This window comes from Narcine bancroftii, chromosome 10 (genome assembly GCF_036971445.1).
Source record: "Narcine bancroftii isolate sNarBan1 chromosome 10, sNarBan1.hap1, whole genome shotgun sequence".
NCBI classification, from domain to species: Eukaryota; Metazoa; Chordata; class Chondrichthyes; order Torpediniformes; family Narcinidae; genus Narcine; species Narcine bancroftii.
Genome location: NC_091478.1, coordinates 590561 through 610300, shown reverse-complemented (window position 1 = coordinate 610300; position 19740 = coordinate 590561).

Sequence of the window (19740 nt, the reverse complement as noted above, 5' to 3'; positions counted from 1 at the left end):
GATCTACCCTTCCCAGAGCTCTGCTGACTGTCCTTGGAGTCAGTATTTCTCCAAATGCTCATCAATCAGATACTGGTCTACAATTCCCAAGAATCTCTCCTTGATCTACAAACAAGCCGACTGCATTTGCCGTCCTCCAGCACTTCCCATGCAGCTAGAGGATTCAAAGATCAGAGCTCCTTTCCCACAGCAGCTTGAGGCCAATCAAGGCCACCCCTGGGGACTTGATCTTCTGTTTTTATTTTCTTTAATTGTTTGCATCATGACAGGTGAAAATGAAAAAAATTAATCAAATATCAATAACCAATGAGACAAAAAAAAGTCCATGTATATTTTCTCCTGTGACGGAGTCCAGAGGATCACAACATGGGCAAAAAGTTGGTTTTAATTATATTTCAGCAAGAAAACAAACTAACTTATTACTGAACTTACCCAACTACTTTATCCCCTCTAATACCAAGCACAGGTGTGTGTAATGTATATTGAAGATTAGAAAAGTACTTTGGACAACAAAAGTTATCATGAACAAAGTTCACTCATCTTTGCTACTGAACAGGCAAATGTTGACCACTCAGGAGGGTTCTTGCTGGTTTTCAGAGCGATTCCTTCTCAATCAGCCTTGCTAACAAAACTTGTCCCCTTCTGAGGTCACCCGTCAGATTGCCAGTCTTCTCCTTGGACCAGACAGCCTCCAAAAGTTAGCCAGCTTTGCCTTTGTGGAAAGCATTTCTGAGTGCAGAAAAGGTTCATGAGAATGTTGACAGGATGTCAGGGTTTGAGTGACAGAGAAAGGTTGAGCAGCCTGGGGCTTTTTTCTCTGGAGCGTAGAAAATTGAGGGTGGATTTGATGGAGGTGTTCAAGATTTTAAAAGGGACAGAGAGTCAACATGAATAGGCTTTTTTAATTAAGAGTGGGGGATATTCAAACCAGAGGCCATGGTTTGAGATTGCAAGGGGGAAATTGCTTCACACAAAGGGTAGTTGGGATGTGGAATAAGCTTCCAGCAGAGGTGGTTGAAGCAGGGACCTTATTTACATTTAAGGAAAGACTAGATAATTACATGGAGGGGAGAGGATTGGAGGGTGGGGATTTGTTCCGGTATGGACTGTTCTGTGCTGTATATGGACAATTGTTTCACACCCTTGCTATGAGAGCAAAGCTCTTCTCTGCCTGTGAAGATCATATGCTTGTCCAGGCAAGTGACTGTTGATGCTTTGTTGCGTCCTGCAAATGTCTTGTTTTAAACTGTGTGTGCAAGCCACTCTAACAATTTCTCCCAACCCATCTCTAAATACTGTCACATTCCCATTCCCCTCCCACTCAAAGATCAAGAAAGAAAAGAAACACCTGAAGTGGCAGCTGCACTGCTCCTGCAATAACATGCAAACAGACAGATTGAGCTCAGTGAATTATTGCAGGCTGCTGGGATGCACTTCTACTCCCAGCTTGGACCTTGCTGACATCATCTGGGCATCACATGGTCCCCAAGCTGGAAGAAAGACTGCCATTTTGGCCAGCTGTTCCGTCATGTGGCTTACAATCAGGGCCTGTTTGCCTGCCTTGTGGCGAGCTGCCACAATAATATTAGCATAGACATTCATTGATTGTTAAAAGTTATTAAGAGGAAAGGCTAAGTGGTTGGAAAATTATTCAGAAAATCCATAGATGGTTTTCAAATACTATATTAAAAATATCAACTATTCCTTAAACTCCACACATTTTCCTGAGGTTTACAGTTTCTCATCTCATTATACCATCCACTTAATAACACTTCTGTCATTTTTCCAAGATATCACTAGATACTTCTTTGCACTGCTGTTGCAATACATAAAAATTTCCTTGGTATTTGTCAATTTCAAATTTACATCCTTTACCCAAGTAAAAATATTCTTGGATCCTTGATCTTAATAATCTACCTTAATAATAAACTCAGTTCATTGCAAGACCACACTGAATGCAAACAGTCCCACTTTCTTTCACAGATATCACCATATACAATTAGGATTAAGACCATTCATCCTATGTGGAGTACAATACAAATAATGAAAATTATATTGAACTAATTTATTGTGTTATAACTCCATTACAATATAATTTTGACTAAATTTTATCCAAATTAGTATATTCAATTCTTGCTCCCATCATATTTTCAATCTAAATTTAAAAAAATCCTATTAGTCTCCAATAATTTTAGCAATAAATTTCTTAAAGTATCTTACCTTCAAAGTGACTTTGTTGAAAGAGTCTGTCCCAAAACATTTTTATTCACATCCCCTTTAAAAATCATGGAACTACTCAAAGTGGACATGAGTGAAATAGAAGTCCAAACCTTTGATATTACAAGAGGAAGAGATAAGGTAGACTTTCAGCACTTGCTTCCTCGAGCCAGGATGAGCAAATCTCAGATGACATCTCAACAAAGTGAAGGGAGAAAAGTCCAGAGGAGACATCAGGGACAGATTTTCTTCTTTTAAATAGCCATGGGTGCTTAGAATTCCTTGCATGAAAGCATTTAAAAGACTTTTAAACAAATAGAGGATTGAAAGAAAAACAGAAAAAATCTATAGATTAATAAAATAAAAATATAACCTATTTTAAATCTTTTTATTTGCACTCAACACCCAATTAAACAGAAACTACTTCTGACAGAGGAAACAATGAAAGTGGAATATAAATTTATTTTTAAATTGTCCTCCCAGTATTAAATCATTTCAGTCTCTAACAACTTTAATAGTTTTTAATTAGTAAATTAAAACAAAAGCTTTGGAAATAAACTAGAGTCAATTCACCTTTGCTGGCAGGTATATTTTCAACAGGAACCATGGTAAAACTCTCCTGTTTTTAATCCAGCTGATAAACCAGCCTCCCAATTCCTTAATTGATGCTGCCTTGCTATTGGTCACACCTGTGGAGGCAGGAGGCTGCCCCTTGCTGGAATGTGAATGATCATTACCTCTCACAAGGAACACCTGGGAGATCATTGTGGCTGGACATTCCAGCAAGGGGATGCCTCCTACCTCCACAGTTCCAGCCAATTGCAAGGCAGCTTCAATTAAGGGACTGATCAGGTGACAAGGAATTCATGGGTTTAAAACAGGGGAGGTTGGCTCAGTTGTAGAACTTTGTAACTGCAACTAGGTAGGAAACATGGTTTTATTGTGATTTGTTGTTTTCGACTTGTCCATAATTTGTTGTGAAAAGTATTAGTAAGATATAGTAAAACAATATACTAGTCCAGGTGCCTGTGCTTTTAATACTGTGTTGACCTGTATCTTAAATCATAGCCCCTATTTTTCTTTTATCCATGTATGTGTTTAAAAGTTTATACCTGCCATCACCTTAAAGACTTCTTTAAAAACTTACTTTTTCTACACTGAAAAGAAACATTCTCCTAGATTTTAACTGCTCACTCTTCATCCTTATAATGAGGTGACCAGAACTGAACACAATACCCTTAATGTGGTCTCACAAGTGATTTGTAGAGTTGTCATGTGATCTCTTTTCACCTGAATTCAATCTCCTTTTGGGGAAAAAACCCAGTGTCCTACTGACGTTTTTAACTATTAAATTATGTGGCAACCCCAAAGTCCTTCTGTTCATTCACACTCTTAAGCAACTCACTATTAACCCAGTACATGTCTTTCTGGGTTGTCTTTCCAAACTGCATCACCTCCTGTTTAACTAGATTGAAACCCATCTGCTACCTTTTTGTCTAACTTGGCATTCTGTCTATATTCTCTTGTAACCTTTGGCAACCTTGAACTTTTTCCTTTACATCACATTTCTATGACTGACCCATCCTCCTTTCTCTTTATCCAGGTCATTTATGAAAATCAAGTACAGGGGTCCCAGAATAGATTCTAGTGGCACTCCATGTTTTTTTCCTACAAGATGATATGACCCTGATCTCGTACGAAATGATTGTCTTGTCAAATTCTTGAGTCTGTACTTCTACAAATGCTCATCGATATGATAATGGTCGATAATTCCCAGGATTCACCTAATTATGTTCAAAACAAGATGACTACGTTTGTCGTTCTCCAAACCTCTAGCACATCCCCTGTGGCCAAAGAGGATTCAAAGATTATTGCTACTACCCCAATTATTTTTTCTCTAAATTCCTACAGCAGCCTGGGTATATCATGTCCACCCCTGGGGACTCGTCAATCTTGATATTTTTTGAGAAGATCCAATGTTTCCTCTTCCTCAATCTACACACTGTTGAACACACAGGTCTGTTCAATTTCAAGCTCACTTTGACCAAGGTCCTTTTCTTGTGAATATTAACTTTTCATTCAGGACCTCCTCAGCACATTGACTCCCTTATCCTTTAGTGGCTCCACCTTCATTCTCATCATCCTTCTGTTCTTTGCATAGTGTAAGGTAAAACATCATGAGATGGGAATGTGTAGGGAGTTACCCTGTACAGGGCAGTAACAAGAAGGGGAGGTGTCCTTGTACTCCTGTTAGGTAAAACATCATGAGATGGGAATGTACAGGGCTGTAACAAGATGTAAATGCATCCTTGTACTTACAAGATAAGAGAGACATTGATGGATTGAGAGGCAGGAAGATAGCAGGGAAAGGATAGCAACAGTTTTAGTCATTGGACAAGTAATGATATGATGATGTTCTAAGCATGTATCCAAGGGTATAAAAAATCACCATTTTGCTGATAACGGCAGAATGCATTCTCCGACTAACTTTGTTAGTCGCAAGTGTTACAATCCGGTAATAAAGAACAAAGAACCCTGATTTCGACTCAGCCTGGTGTTTGTCTCACTCATTCATGAACAAAGCAGACCTAACAATAGCCAGAGATGGCTTTGGTCTTCTTGATTCTCTGTGCCAAGGCCACCTTGTGTCCTCTTCCAGCTCTGCCAATTCCACATAATTCTCATGAGCTCTTCCTGTTTCCAGCTTCCTATATCTAATGTTTGCTTCCTCCCTCTTGACGAGTTGCCTGACCTGTTTCATCAGCCATGATTCCCCATTCTTACCATTTGTTCCTTGTCTTAGTGGGACAAACCTATCTGAATCCTCACTCCTCTGATGATGTGACCTCTTTAAGAGAATTGTATATTGGCATTCCTCCCATATGGTGATGCTCCCATCCCCCACCCTCCCACTATCTGTCCTTGCTCAGAAGTTCAAGCAATTTGCAAAAACCTTTCCACCACCATCCACCCAGACTGAAAATCACCAACTTTGCTGAGGATATTTACCCTCTTACAGTTCTGATGCAAATTGTCCTGGTCAAGGTCCCACCTTCCCTGAATGAACCCAAAAATCCAGAAATCGGGTCCTTCCTCCTGCCCCATTTCTGAAGCCACATGTTAAGCTGCATTATCCTCATTTCTAACCTCTCCAGCTCATGGCACAGGAAGTGAACCCAAGATTTGAACCCTGGGGGTCCTGAGCTTCCACTTCACTCCGAGCTCCATGAAATCTTAGCAGGACTTCAGCATCATTCCTATCTGTGTCATGGGTCATCCCAGGTGATTTATTCATCCACTTGGGAACAAACCACCTGGGATCCTCTCTTCCACAGAACCTCTTAACTCCATCCTTCCCCCACCTCACTGTCATCTCCTCTGAACACAACCTTCCTCTTCCCACCCTCCCTTCTCATCTTTACCACAAGGCCAGGCTTTATTCCAGAGACCTGACAGCCATGGCTTGTCCCTGATAGTTTGTCCTTCAACATGATCCAAAATGGGATGTCATTGAAGGGAACAGCCACAGGAGAGCCCTGCATTGACAGCCTGTTCCCTTTCCTTCTCCTGATTCTCACTAATCTACCTTCCTCCAACCTTGTTGGTGAGATAGTATTGTGGAAACTTCTGCCATTCATCCCTCAAGCCTCAGTGACCTGGAGTTCAACAAACTTCTGCATCATTTCCATAATGCATCTTATCTAGAACAGAACAATATTCCAACTTGTTCTCAGTTTTGTTGAAATGCTACATGACCTTGGCTCTTAAACTCGATGAAGGCCAGCAGGCCACAAGCTTTCTGAATGACTCGCTGTGTGACAAGCTTGAGAGATAGTATTTGAACACCAAGGTCCCTGTGTCATTCTGCACTGTTAAGAATGGTGACATTAACCACTTAATTCAGTGGTTCCCAAGCTTTTTCTTTTCACTCACATTACCACTAAGTATTCCCTTGGCTATTGGTGTTCTGTGATTGCTTCAGGTGGGATGTGAGTGGCAAGGGAAGGTTGAGGATAACTGGACCCAAATGTTACTGAAATATTTTGCTTGAGAAAAATTGTCATTGGCCTATTTCCTTTGGAGTTATCAAACGGTGCACATCACGTGTCAATGAGATAAGAATAGTGGTTTTCAAACTTTCTCTTTCCACCTGAAATAATTCCATACTTATCACAGAGACTGATGGCATGGGGCCTGCTGAGCTGAGTGCAGAGATCGTCAAAAGAACCAAAGACTTGTTGATCTAAACTAAGGCTTCTATTAGAAGAAGACAGGAGTTCTTCACAGGTGGCCATCCAGTCTGGAATGATCCGACCTGGTTAGGGACACAACCCTTTAAGGCCCAGACAGTAGGTGTGGCTGAGCTCTCAGCCAATTGCTGTCAGCACAGTCATTACATACTCTAGATACTGTAACTATATACATTGGTGATAGGTCTGTACTATCACACTGAGTGAATCAAAAGTTGAGAACCACTGAGTTGAGGCTTGGAATGTGGTTTGACATCAGAAACCCTGGCATATTTCTACAGAGGTGTGGTGCAAAGTGCTGACCAGCTGCATGACAGTCTGGTATGGGAACATTAAAAACCCTGAATGAAAAGCCCTCCAAAAGGTCGTGAACACAGGCCAAGACGTTCCAGCCAAAACTCTACCCTCACCCTAATTCTCCAGGGAACGGGGCTGTCAGAGGGAAGCAGCAATGATCAAAAGCCCAGCACATGCTCTGTTCTTGCTGCTCCCATCAGGAAAGAGGTGCAGGGACCACAAGAATCGAACAACCAGGTTCAGGAACAGCTGCTGCCCTTCAATGAAAAACTGAGTCTGATTTGAGGACCTGATTGAGGTTTCTTTTTGTTCTCTGGATTGCAGTTGGTTGTTTACTGTTTCCAGTTCTGTTGATACTATGTAGTTTACTTGTGGCACAACTAATTAGTGGAATTTTTGCTGTGCCTGGAGGCAAAGGGAATGGAGAGACTGTATATGATACCAGGTGTGTGCTTTGACAATAAATCTGAAATCTGACCTTTTAAAATGAATCACCTCTTTTTAAAATAAAACTGGAAACCAAGTACACCTGCAATGTTTTTCACAACAAATGCAAAACTGAGTCAAACCAACTGCTCACAAACTCTCTTAAATGGGCAAAAAAAAAACCTGTTTGTAAATTAGGAAGAAAACAAATCCAAAGGGTGTGCTGAGTTAAATATGCAAACAGTCTTGGAAAACAGCACAATTTTTGGAAAATTATCGATGACGCTTAGGCACGTGGTGTCTGGACTGAAGTGTTTTGTTTTCCCCCAAATGGTTTGCAAACTTTGTAAATGAACTCGAGAGGGGGATTCATTTTTTACAAAGCATGTTCTGTGCATAAAGAGAGAACTTATTTCATAATTTTGTTGTTCAAGGACATCTCTGGATTTGTGGGAGTTGGAGGGAGAGGAGATTGGAGGAAAAGGTGAGTGCAATGAACAAGGTGACTCTTTAGTGTTCATGTCAAAATATAAACTTGTAATTTGACAATTTTGATTTTAAAGGACCTTCACCAGACCTGTGAGATTTTGAGCAAGTGAGGGGAGGAGAATGCACTGGGAAAGGTGAGTAAAATGAAGGTGACTGTTTCCATTCAAACAAAGGGAGTCCAAAGCAGCAGCGATGGTGAGAGTGGCCCAGCTTGCGTGTGCGACTTGGAGGCTTCTGAGTGAGATGCCTCGGTAAACAGATGCTTCACTGGAAACCAGGTAGGGATCCTTCAACTTTTCTCTTTAAAGGATCCAAATACATTAATTTACAGTGGCTGGAACTTCACACTAGAACTAATTAGAAACAGTGGGGACGTAGGGTCAGATGTCTTGGAGCTGTAACACTAACCCTAATCCTGAGATGCCATTTGATTTGTAATGTGGGAAAATTGGTATGTCCTCCTCAAATGTGCGAAGGAAAAGGGTGTCACACAGCATGTGCAGTTAATGAAAATGTTCAAGTTAGTAAGTGGTAGTTGGTGGGGCCAGTGAATTTTCAGTATTGTATTAAAAAAAAATTCCTTCCTGAGATGTGAGATTTGTGTTGAATGAAAACACAACAACGGGGGTGGGTGTTGGTTGATATCTTTGTTTCAGAGACAGGTAGATGATTTGGAGTGAGAGACAACAGAATTTAAGCAGGTGAGTGAACGGGTCATTTTTTGTTCCAGGCTCAAGGTTTGGGCAAGTGTTTAAGTGAACAGTGAAGAAGACTAATTTGGCCAAGTTATGTTGCAAACTGCACCTGCAAGGTGATTCAAAACTAGTGCACGACTGAGTCACACTTAAAGTAAACGTTAACAAACTCCACCTGCAAGGTGATTCAAAGCGAATGCATGACAGAGTCAAATTAAAACAAACGGTGACAAATTGCACCTGCAAGTTGATTCAAAATGAGTGCACGACCGAGTCAAATTTATTTAAAAAAATAAAAAAAAAAATCCGGTAACAAACTGCACCTGCAAGGTGTTTCAAAATAGGTGCACGACCGAGACAAACCCAAAAAAGTTAACCAAGTGCACCTGCAAGGTGATTCAAAACGAGGGCACAAACAAAAACAGTAATAAACTCCACCTGCAAGGTGATTCAAAACGAGTGCACGACCGAGTCAAACTGAAAGAAACTGGTAACAAACTGCACCTGCAAGGTGATTGAAAACCTGTGCATGACCGAGTCAAATTTTAAAAAAAACAGTAACAAACTGCACCTGCAAGGTGCTCAAAACCTGTGCACGACTGAGTCAAACTAAAAAAAAATCCAGTAACAAACTACCTGCAAGGTGATTCAAAACGAGTGTATAACAGAGTCAAACAAAAACCAGTAAGGAACTGCACCTGCAAGGTGATTCAAAACAAGTGCACGACCGAGTCAACCTAAAAAGAAAAACCAGTAACAAACTGCACCTGCAAGGTGATTCAAAACGAGTGCACAATCGAGTCAAACTAAAAAAAAAAGCAGCAACAAACTGCACCTGCAAGGTGATTCAAAACAAGTGCACAACCGAGTCAAACCAGTAACAAACTGTACCTGCAAGGTGATTCAAAACGAGTGCACAACCGAGTCAAACTAAAAAAAAAGCATCAACAAACTGCACTTGCAAGGTGATTCAAAACTAGTGCATGAGCGAGTCACGAAGCTGCTAATAAACTGCACTTGCAAGTTGTTTCACAATGCGTGTATGATAGTCACAAAACCAGTAAAACTGCACCTGCAAGGTGGTTCACAACGAGTTCATGACCTAGTGTAACAAACTGCACATGTAAGGTTCTTCTATGAGTGCACGACTGAGTGCACAAGTTCTCACAAACTCTTAAATGGGCAAAAAAACCTGTTTGTACATTAGGAGAAAAAACCCAAGGATGTGCTGAGTTAAATGTGCAAACAATCTTCGAAAACAGCACAATTTTTGGAAAAATGCCGATGATGCTTAGGCACGTGGTGTCTAGACTGAAGTGTTTTTTACCAAAATGGTTTGCAGACTTTGTAATTGAAGTTGAGTTGGCTTCACCTTTTAGAAAGCATGTGATGTGCATGATGTGAAAAAAGAACTCATTTCATAATTTTGTTTTTAAAAGTACATTTCTGGATTTGTGGAATTTGGAGGGAGAGGAGATTGGAGGGAAAGGTGAGTGCATTGAATAAGGTGACTGTTTCATGTTCAGCATGTCAAAATATAAACTTGTAATTTGACAATTTTGATTTTAAAGGACCTTCACCAGACCTGTGAGATTTTGAGCAAGTGAGGGGAGGAGAATGCACTGGGAAAGGTGAGTAAAATGAAGGTGACTGTTTCCATTCAAACAAAGGGAGTCCAAAGCAGCAGCGATGGTGAGAGTGGCCCAGCTTGCGTGTGCGACTTGGAGGCTTCTGAGTGAGATGCCTCGGTAAACAGATGCTTCACTGGAAACCAGGTAGGGATCCTTCAACTTTTCTCTTTAAAGGATCCAAATACATTAATTTACAGTGGCTGGAACTTCACACTAGAACTAATTAGAAACAGTGGGGACGTAGGGTCAGATGTCTTGGAGCTGTAACACTAACCCTAATCCTGAGATGCCATTTGATTTGTAATGTGGGAAAATTGGTATGTCCTCCTCAAATGTGCGAAGGAAAAGGGTGTCACACAGCATGTGCAGTTAATGAAAATGTTCAAGTTAGTAAGTGGTAGTTGGTGGGGCCAGTGAATTTTCAGTATTGTATTAAAAAAAAATTCCTTCCTGAGATGTGAGATTTGTGTTGAATGAAAACACAACAACGGGGGTGGGTGTTGGTTGATATCTTTGTTTCAGAGACAGGTAGATGATTTGGAGTGAGAGACAACAGAATTTAAGCAGGTGAGTGAACGGGTCATTTTTTGTTCCAGGCTCAAGGTTTGGGCAAGTGTTTAAGTGAACAGTGAAGAAGACTAATTTGGCCAAGTTATGTTGCAAACTGCACCTGCAAGGTGATTCAAAACTAGTGCACGACTGAGTCACACTTAAAGTAAACGTTAACAAACTCCACCTGCAAGGTGATTCAAAGCGAATGCATGACAGAGTCAAATTAAAACAAACGGTGACAAATTGCACCTGCAAGTTGATTCAAAATGAGTGCACGACCGAGTCAAATTTATTTAAAAAAATAAAAAAAAAAATCCGGTAACAAACTGCACCTGCAAGGTGTTTCAAAATAGGTGCACGACCGAGACAAACCCAAAAAAGTTAACCAAGTGCACCTGCAAGGTGATTCAAAACGAGGGCACAAACAAAAACAGTAATAAACTCCACCTGCAAGGTGATTCAAAACGAGTGCACGACCGAGTCAAACTGAAAGAAACTGGTAACAAACTGCACCTGCAAGGTGATTGAAAACCTGTGCATGACCGAGTCAAATTTTAAAAAAAACAGTAACAAACTGCACCTGCAAGGTGCTCAAAACCTGTGCACGACTGAGTCAAACTAAAAAAAAATCCAGTAACAAACTACCTGCAAGGTGATTCAAAACGAGTGTATAACAGAGTCAAACAAAAACCAGTAAGGAACTGCACCTGCAAAGTGATTCAAAACAAGTGCACGACCGAGTCAACCTAAAAAGAAAAACCAGTAACAAACTGCACCTGCAAGGTGATTCAAAACAAGTGCACAACCGAGTCAAACCAGTAACAAACTGTACCTGCAAGGTGATTCAAAACGAGTGCACAATCGAGTCAAACTAAAAAAAAAAGCAGCAACAAACTGCACCTGCAAGGTGATTCAAAACAAGTGCACAACCGAGTCAAACCAGTAACAAACTGTACCTGCAAGGTGATTCAAAACGAGTGCACAACCGAGTCAAACTAAAAAAAAAAGCATCAACAAACTGCACTTGCAAGGTGATTCAAAACTAGTGCATGAGCGAGTCACGAAGCTGCTAATAAACTGCACTTGCAAGTTGTTTCACAATGCGTGTATGATAGTCACAAAACCAGTAAAACTGCACCTGCAAGGTGGTTCACAACGAGTTCATGACCTAGTGTAACAAACTGCACATGTAAGGTTCTTCTATGAGTGCACGACTGAGTGCACAAGTTCTCACAAACTCTTAAATGGGCAAAAAAACCTGTTTGTACATTAGGAGAAAAAACCCAAGGATGTGCTGAGTTAAATGTGCAAACAATCTTCGAAAACAGCACAATTTTTGGAAAAATGCCGATGATGCTTAGGCACGTGGCGTCTAGACTGAAGTGTTTTTTACCAAAATGGTTTGCAGACTTTGTAATTGAAGTTGAGTTGGCTTCACCTTTTAGAAAGCATGTGATGTGCATGATGTGAAAAAAGAACTCATTTCATAATTTTGTTTTTACAAGTACATTTCTGGATTTGTGGAATTTGGAGGGAGAGGAGATTGGAGGGAAAGGTGAGTGCATTGAATAAGGTGACTGTTTCATGTTCAGCATGTCAAAATATAAACTTGTAATTTGATCATTATGATTTTCAAGGACCTTTACCAGACCTGTGAGATTTGGAGAAAGTGAGGGGAGGAGACTGCACTGGGAAAGGTGAGTAAAATGAAGGAGGTGACTATTTCCATTCAAACGAAAGGAGTCCGAAGTGCAGCAGTGATGGTGAGAGTGGCCCTGCTTGAGTGTGCAACTTGTAGGCTTCCGAGCAAGACTCCTCAGTAAACAGATGCTTCACAGGAAACCAGGTAGGGATCCTTTCAACTTTACTCTTTAAAGCATCCAAACATATTAATTTACACAGTGGCTGGAACAAGCCAATCACACTAGAATTAACTAGAAACTGTGGGCATGGAGGATCAGATGTGTTGCAGTTGTAACCCTAATGCTAACCATAAGGTGTCATTTGATTTGTAATGTGGAGTAAATTGGATGTCCTCCTCAAAGGTGCAAAGGAAAAGGATGTCACACAGCATGTGCAGTTAACGAAAATGCTCAAGTTACCATGGTTGTACTTGGTGGGGCCAGTGAGTTTTCAGTATTTTTATTGAAAAAAACCTTTTTCCTTCCTGAGATGTGAGATTTGTGTTGAATCAGGGGGTGGGTGTTGGTTGGTCCCTTTCAGTTGCCGGGACAGGGAGGTAATTCGCTGAGAGAGGACAGAATTTGAGCAGTTGAGTGCTGAATGGGTCAGTTTTTGGTCCAGGCTCAAGGTTTGGGCAAGTGTTTTGGTGAACAGTGAAGAAGCCTAATTTGGCAAGTTATCACGTTGCAAATAGTGCCTGTGATGTGTTTCACAACGAGAGCACGACAGTTAAACAAACCAGTAACAAGCTGCATCTGCAAGGTGATTCAAAACGAGTGCATGACTGAGTCAAACTTTAAAAAAAACAGTAACAAACTGCACCTGCAAGGTGATTCAAAATGAGTACACAACCAAGTCAAACTAAAAAAAACATTAACAAACTGCACCTGCGAGGTGATTCAGAACAAGTGCACGACCGAGTCAAACTAAAAAGAAAAACCAGTAACAAACTGCAGCTGCAAGGTGTTTCACAATGAGTGCATGGCAAAGTTGAACTAAAAAACCAGTAACAAACTGAAACTTCAAGGTGTTTCACAATGATTGGATGACTAACTAAAAAAAGCCAGTAACAAACTGCACCTGCAAGGTGTTTCAAAATGAGTGCACAACCGAGACAAACCCAAAAAAGTTAACCAAGTGCACCTGCAAGGTGATTCAAAACGAGGGCACAAACAAAAACAGAAATAAACTCCACCTGCAAGGTGACTCAAAACGAGTGCACAACCGAGTCAAATTGAAAAGAAAAACCAGTAACAAATTGCACCTTCAAGGTGATTCGAAACAAGTGCACAACCGAGTCAAACTAAGAAAAACCAGGAACAAACTGCACCTGCAAGGTGATTCAAAATGAGTGCGTGACAGTCAAATTAAAAACAAATGGTGACAAACTGCACCTGCACGTTGATTCAAAATGAGTGCACGACTGAGTCAAACTAAAAAAAGGCAGTAACAAACTGCACCTGCAAGGTGATTCAAAACGAGTCCATGACCTAGTGTAACAAATTGCACCTGCAAGGTTCTTCTATGAGTGCACGACTCAGTGCACACAAGTTCTCAAGTTCTCACAAACCCTTAAATGGGCAAAAAAACCTGTTTGTATATTAAGAGAAAACAAAACCCAAGGGTGTGCTGCATTAAATGTGCAAACAATCTCGGAAAACAGCACAATTTTTGGGAAAAATGCCGATGATGCTTAGGCACATGGTGTCTAGACTGAAGTGTTTTTTTACCAAAATGGTTTGCAGACTTTGTAATTGAAGTTGGGTTGGCTTCACCTTTTAGAAAGCATGTGATGTGCATGATGTGAAAAAAGAACTCATTTCATAATTTTGTTTTTAAAAGTACATTTCTGGATTTGTGGAATTTGGAGGGAGAGGAGATTGGAGAGAAAGGTGAGTGCAATGAACAAGGTGACTGTTTCATGTTCAGCATGTCAAAATATAAACTTGTAATTTGATCATTTTGATTTTCAAGGACCTTTTCCAGACCTGTGAGATTTGGAGAAAGTGAGGGGAGGAGACTGCACTGGGAAAGGTGAGTAAAATGAAGGAGGTGACTATTTCCATTCAAACAAAAGGAGTCTGAAGTGCAGCAGTGATGGTGAGAGTGGACCTGCTTGAGTGTGCAACTTGTCGGCTTCCAACCAAGACTTCTCGGTAAACAGACGCTTCACAGGAAACCAGGTAGGGATTGTTCAACTTTTCTCTTTGAACCATCCAAACATATTAATTTACACAGTGGCTGGAACAAGCTAATCAGACTAGAATTATCTAGAAACTGGGCATGGAGGATCAGATGCGTTGCAGCTGTAACCCTAATGCTAACCATAAGGTGTCATTTGATTTGTAATGTGGAGTAAATTGGATGTCCTCCTCAAAGGTGCAAAGGAAAAGGATGTCACACAGCATGTGCAGTTAACGAAAATGCTCAAGTTACCAAGGTGGTACTTGGTGGGGCCAGTGAGTTTTCAGTATTTATATATATAAAAAAAAACTTTTTCCTTCCTGAGATGTGAAATTTGTGTTGAATGAAAACAACAATGGGGGTGGGTGTTGGTTGGTCCCTTTCTGTTGCAGGGACAAGGAGGTGATTTGGCGTGAGAGGACAGAATTTGAGCAGGTGAGTGCTGAATGGGTCAGTTTTGCTCCAACCTCAAGGTTTGGGCAAGTGTTTCAGTGAATAGTGAAGAAGCCCAATTTGGCCAAGTTATCAGGTTGCAAATAGCGCCTCCAGTGTGTTTCATAATGTCGCAAACAGAACCTGAAATGTTTTGAAATCAATGTCCTGAAATTGAAGTGTCGCAAACAGAACCTGAAAGAAGTGTTTTGAAATTATTGTCGTGAAATTATTGTCTTGAAATTATTGTCTTGAAATTATTGTCTTGAAATTATTGTCTTGAAATTATTGTCTTGAAATTATTGTCTTGAAATTATTGTCTTGAAATTATTGTCTTGAAATTAATGTCTTGAAATTATTTTCTTGAAAATGACGTGTCGCAAATAGAACCTGAAAGAAATGTTTTGAAATTAATGTCTTGAAATTAATGTCCTGAAATTAATGTCTTGAAATTATATTCTTGAAGTTGACGTGTCGCAAACAGTACCTGAACGAAATGTCTTGGAATTATTGTCTTGAAATTATTGTCTTGAAAATGACGTGTCGCAAACAGAACCTGAAATGTTTTGAAATGATTGCCTTGAAATTATTGTCTTGAAATTAATGTCCTGAGGTTAATGTCCTGAGGTTAATGTCCTGAAGTTAATGTCCTGAAGTTAATGTCCTGAAGTTAATGTCCTGAAGTTAATGTCCTGAAGTTAATGTCCTGAAGTTAATGTCCTGAAGTTAATGTCCTGAAGTTAATGTCCTGAAGTTAATGTCCTGAAGTTAATGTCCTGAAGTTAATGTCCTGAAGTTAATGTCCTGAAGTTAATGTCCTGAAGTTAATGTCCTGAAGTTAATGTCCTGAAGTTAATGTCCTGAAGTTAATGTCCTGAAGTTAATGTCCTGAAGTTAATGTCCTGAAGTTAATGTCCTGAAGTTAATGTCCTGAAGTTAACGTGTCGCAAACAGAACCTGAAATGTTTTGATAATGTTTTGAAATGATTTTCTTGAAATTGACGTGTCACAAACAGAACCTGAAAGAAATGCCTTGAAATTAATGCCTTGAAATTAATGTCTTGAAATTAATGTCTTGAAATTAATGTCTTGAAATTGACGTGTCGCAAACAGAACCTTAAAGAAATATTTTGAAATTATTGTCTTGAAATTATTGTCTTGAAAATGACGTGTCGCAAACAGAACCTGAAATGTTTTGAAATGAATGCCTTGAAATAATTGTCTTGAAAATGACGTGTCGCAAACAGAACCTGAAATGTTTTGAAATGAATGCCTTGAAATTATTCTCTTGAAAATGACGTGTCGCAAACAGAACCTGTAATGTTTTGAAATGAATGCCTTGAAATTATTGTCTTGCAAATGACGTGTCGCAAACAGAACCTGAAATGTTTTGAAATGAATGCCTTGAAATTATTGTCTTGAAATTATTGTCTTGAAATTATTGTCTTGAAATTAATGTCTTGAAATTGACGTGTTGCAAACAGAACCTGAAATGTTTTGATGATGTTTTGAAATGATTTTCTTGAAATTGACGTGTCGCAAACAGAACCAGAAATGTTTTGATGATGTTTTGAAATTATTTTCTTGAAATTGACGTGTCGCAAACAGAACCAGAAATGTTTTGAAATTAATGTCCTGAAATTAATGTCCTGAAATTAATGTCCTGAAATTAATGTCCTGAAATTAATGTCCTGAAGTTAATGTCCTGAAGTTAATGTCCTGAAGTTAATGTCCTGAAGTTAATGTCCTGAAGTTAATGTCCTGAAGTTAATGTCCTGAAGTTAATGTCCTGAAGTTAATGTCCTGAAGTTAATGTCCTGAAGTTAATGTCCTGAAGTTAATGTCCTGAAGTTAATGTCCTGAAGTTAATGTCCTGAAGTTAATGTCCTGAAGTTAATGTCCTGAAGTTAATGTCCTGAAGTTAATGTCCTGAAGTTAATGTCCTGAAGTTAATGTCCTGAAGTTAATGTCCTGAAGTTAATGTCCTGAAGTTAATGTCCTGAAGTTAATGTCCTGAGGTTAATGTCCTGAGGTTAATGTCCTGAGGTTAATGTCCTGAGGTTAATGTCCTGAGGTTAATGTCCTGAGGTTAATGTCCTGAGGTTAATGTCCTGAGGTTAATGTCCTGAGGTTAATGTCCTGAGGTTAATGTCCTGAGGTTAATGTCCTGAGGTTAATGTCCTGAGGTTAATGTCCAGAGGTTAATGTCCTGAGGTTAATGTCCTGAGGTTAATGTCCTGAAGTTAATGTCCTGAAGTTAATGTCCTGAAGTTAATGTCCTGAAGTTAATGTCCTGAAGTTAATGTCCTGAAGTTAATGTCCTGAAGTTAATGTCCTGAAGTTAATGTCCTGAAGTTAATGTCCTGAAGTTAATGTCCTGAAGTTAATGTCCTGAAGTTAATGTCCTGAAGTTAATGTCCTGAAGTTAATGTCCTGAAGTTAATGTCCTGAAGTTAATGTCCTGAAGTTAATGTCCTGAAGTTAATGTCCTGAAGTTAATGTCCTGAAGTTAATGTCCTGAAGTTAATGTCCTGAAGTTAATGTCCTGAAGTTAATGTCCTGAAGTTAATGTCCTGAAGTTAATGTCCTGAAGTTAACGTGTCGCAAACAGAACCTGAAATGTTTTGATAATGTTTTGAAATGATTTTCTTGAAATTGACGTGTCACAAACAGAACCTGAAAGAAATGCCTTGAAATTAATGCCTTGAAATTAATGTCTTGAAATTAATGTCTTGAAATTAATGTCTTGAAATTGACGTGTCGCAAACAGAACCTTAAAGAAATATTTTGAAATTATTGTCTTGAAATTATTGTCTTGAAAATGACGTGTCGCAAACAGAACCTGAAATGTTTTGAAATGAATGCCTTGAAATAATTGTCTTGAAAATGACGTGTCGCAAACAGAACCTGAAATGTATTGAAATGAATGCCTTGAAATTATTCTCTTGAAAATGACGTGTCGCAAACAGAACCTGTAATGTTTTGAAATGAATGCCTTGAAATTATTGTCATGCAAATGACGTGTCGCAAACAGAACCTGAAATGTTTTGAAATGAATGCCTTGAAATTATTGTCTTGAAATTATTGTCTTGAAATTATTGTCTTGAAATTAATGTCTTGAAATTGACGTGTTGCAAACAGAACCTGAAATGTTTTGATGATGTTTTGAAATGATTTTCTTGAAATTGACGTGTCGCAAACAGAACCAGAAATGTTTTGATGATGTTTTGAAATTATTTTCTTGAAATTGACGTGTCGCAAACAGAACCAGAAATGTTTTGAAATTAATGTCCTGAAATTAATGTCCTGAAATTAATGTCCTGAAATTAATGTCCTGAAATTAATGTCCTGAAGTTAATGTCCTGAAGTTAATGTCCTGAAGTTAATGTCCTGAAGTTAATGTCCTGAAGTTAATGTCCTGAAGTTAATGTCCTGAAGTTAATGTCCTGAAGTTAATGTCCTGAAGTTAATGTCCTGAAGTTAATGTCCTGAAGTTAATGTCCTGAAGTTAATGTCCTGAAGTTAATGTCCTGAAGTTAATGTCCTGAAGTTAATGTCCTGAAGTTAATGTCCTGAAGTTAATGTCCTGAAGTTAATGTCCTGAAGTTAATGTCCTGAAGTTAATGTCCTGAAGTTAATGTCCTGAAGTTAATGTCCTGAAGTTAATGTCCTGAAGTTAATGTCCTGAAGTTAATGTCCTGAGGTTAATGTCCTGAGGTTAATGTCCTGAGGTTAATGTCCTGAGGTTAATGTCCTGAGGTTAATGTCCTGAGGTTAATGTCCTGAGGTTAATGTCCTGAGGTTAATGTCCTGAGGTTAATGTCCTGAGGTTAATGTCCTGAGGTTAATGTCCTGAGGTTAATGTCCTGAGGTTAATGTCCTGAGGTTAATGTCCAGAGGTTAATGTCCTGAGGTTAATGTCCAGAGGTTAATGTCCAGAGGTTAATGTCCAGAGGTTAATGTCCAGAGGTTAATGTCCAGAGGTTAATGTCCTGAGGTTAATGTCCTGAGGTTAATGTCCTGAGGTTAATGTCCTGAGGTTAATGTCCTGAGGTTAATGTCCTGAGGTTAATGTCCTGAGGTTAATGTCCTGAGGTTAATGTCCTGAGGTTAATGTCCTGAGGTTAATGTCCTGAGGTTAATGTCCTGAGGTTAATGTCCTGAGGTTAATGTCCTGAGGTTAATGTCCTGAGGTTAATGTCCTGAGGTTAATGTCCTGAGGTTAATGTCCTGAGGTTAATGTCCTGAGGTTAATGTCCTGAGGTTAATGTCCTGAGGTTAATGTCCTGAGGTTAATGTCCTGAGGTTAATGTCCTGAGGTTAATGTCCTGAGGTTAATGTCCTGAGGTTAATGTCCTGAGGTTAATGTCCTGAGGTTAATGTCCTGAGGTTAATGTCCTGAGGTTAATGTCCTGAGGTTAATGTCCTGAGGTTAATGTCCTGAGGTTAATGTCCTGAGGTTAATGTCCTGAGGTTAATGTCCTGAGGTTAATGTCCTGAGGTTAATGTCCTGAGGTTAATGTCCTGAGGTTAATGTCCTGAGGTTAATGTCCTGAGGTTAATGTCCTGAGGTTAATGTCCTGAGGTTAATGTCCTGAGGTTAATGTCCTGAGGTTAATGTCCTGAGGTTAATGTCCTGAGGTTAATGTCCTGAGGTTAATGTCCTGAGGTTAATGTCCTGAGGTTAATGTCCTGAGGTTAATGTCCTGAGGTTAATGTCCTGAGGTTAATGTCCTGAGGTTAATGTCCTGAGGTTAATGTCCTGAGGTTAATGTCCTGAGGTTAATGTCCTGAGGTTAATGTCCTGAGGTTAATGTCCTGAGGTTAATGTCCTGAGGTTAATGTCCTGAGGTTAATGTCTTGAAATTGACGTGTCGCAAACAG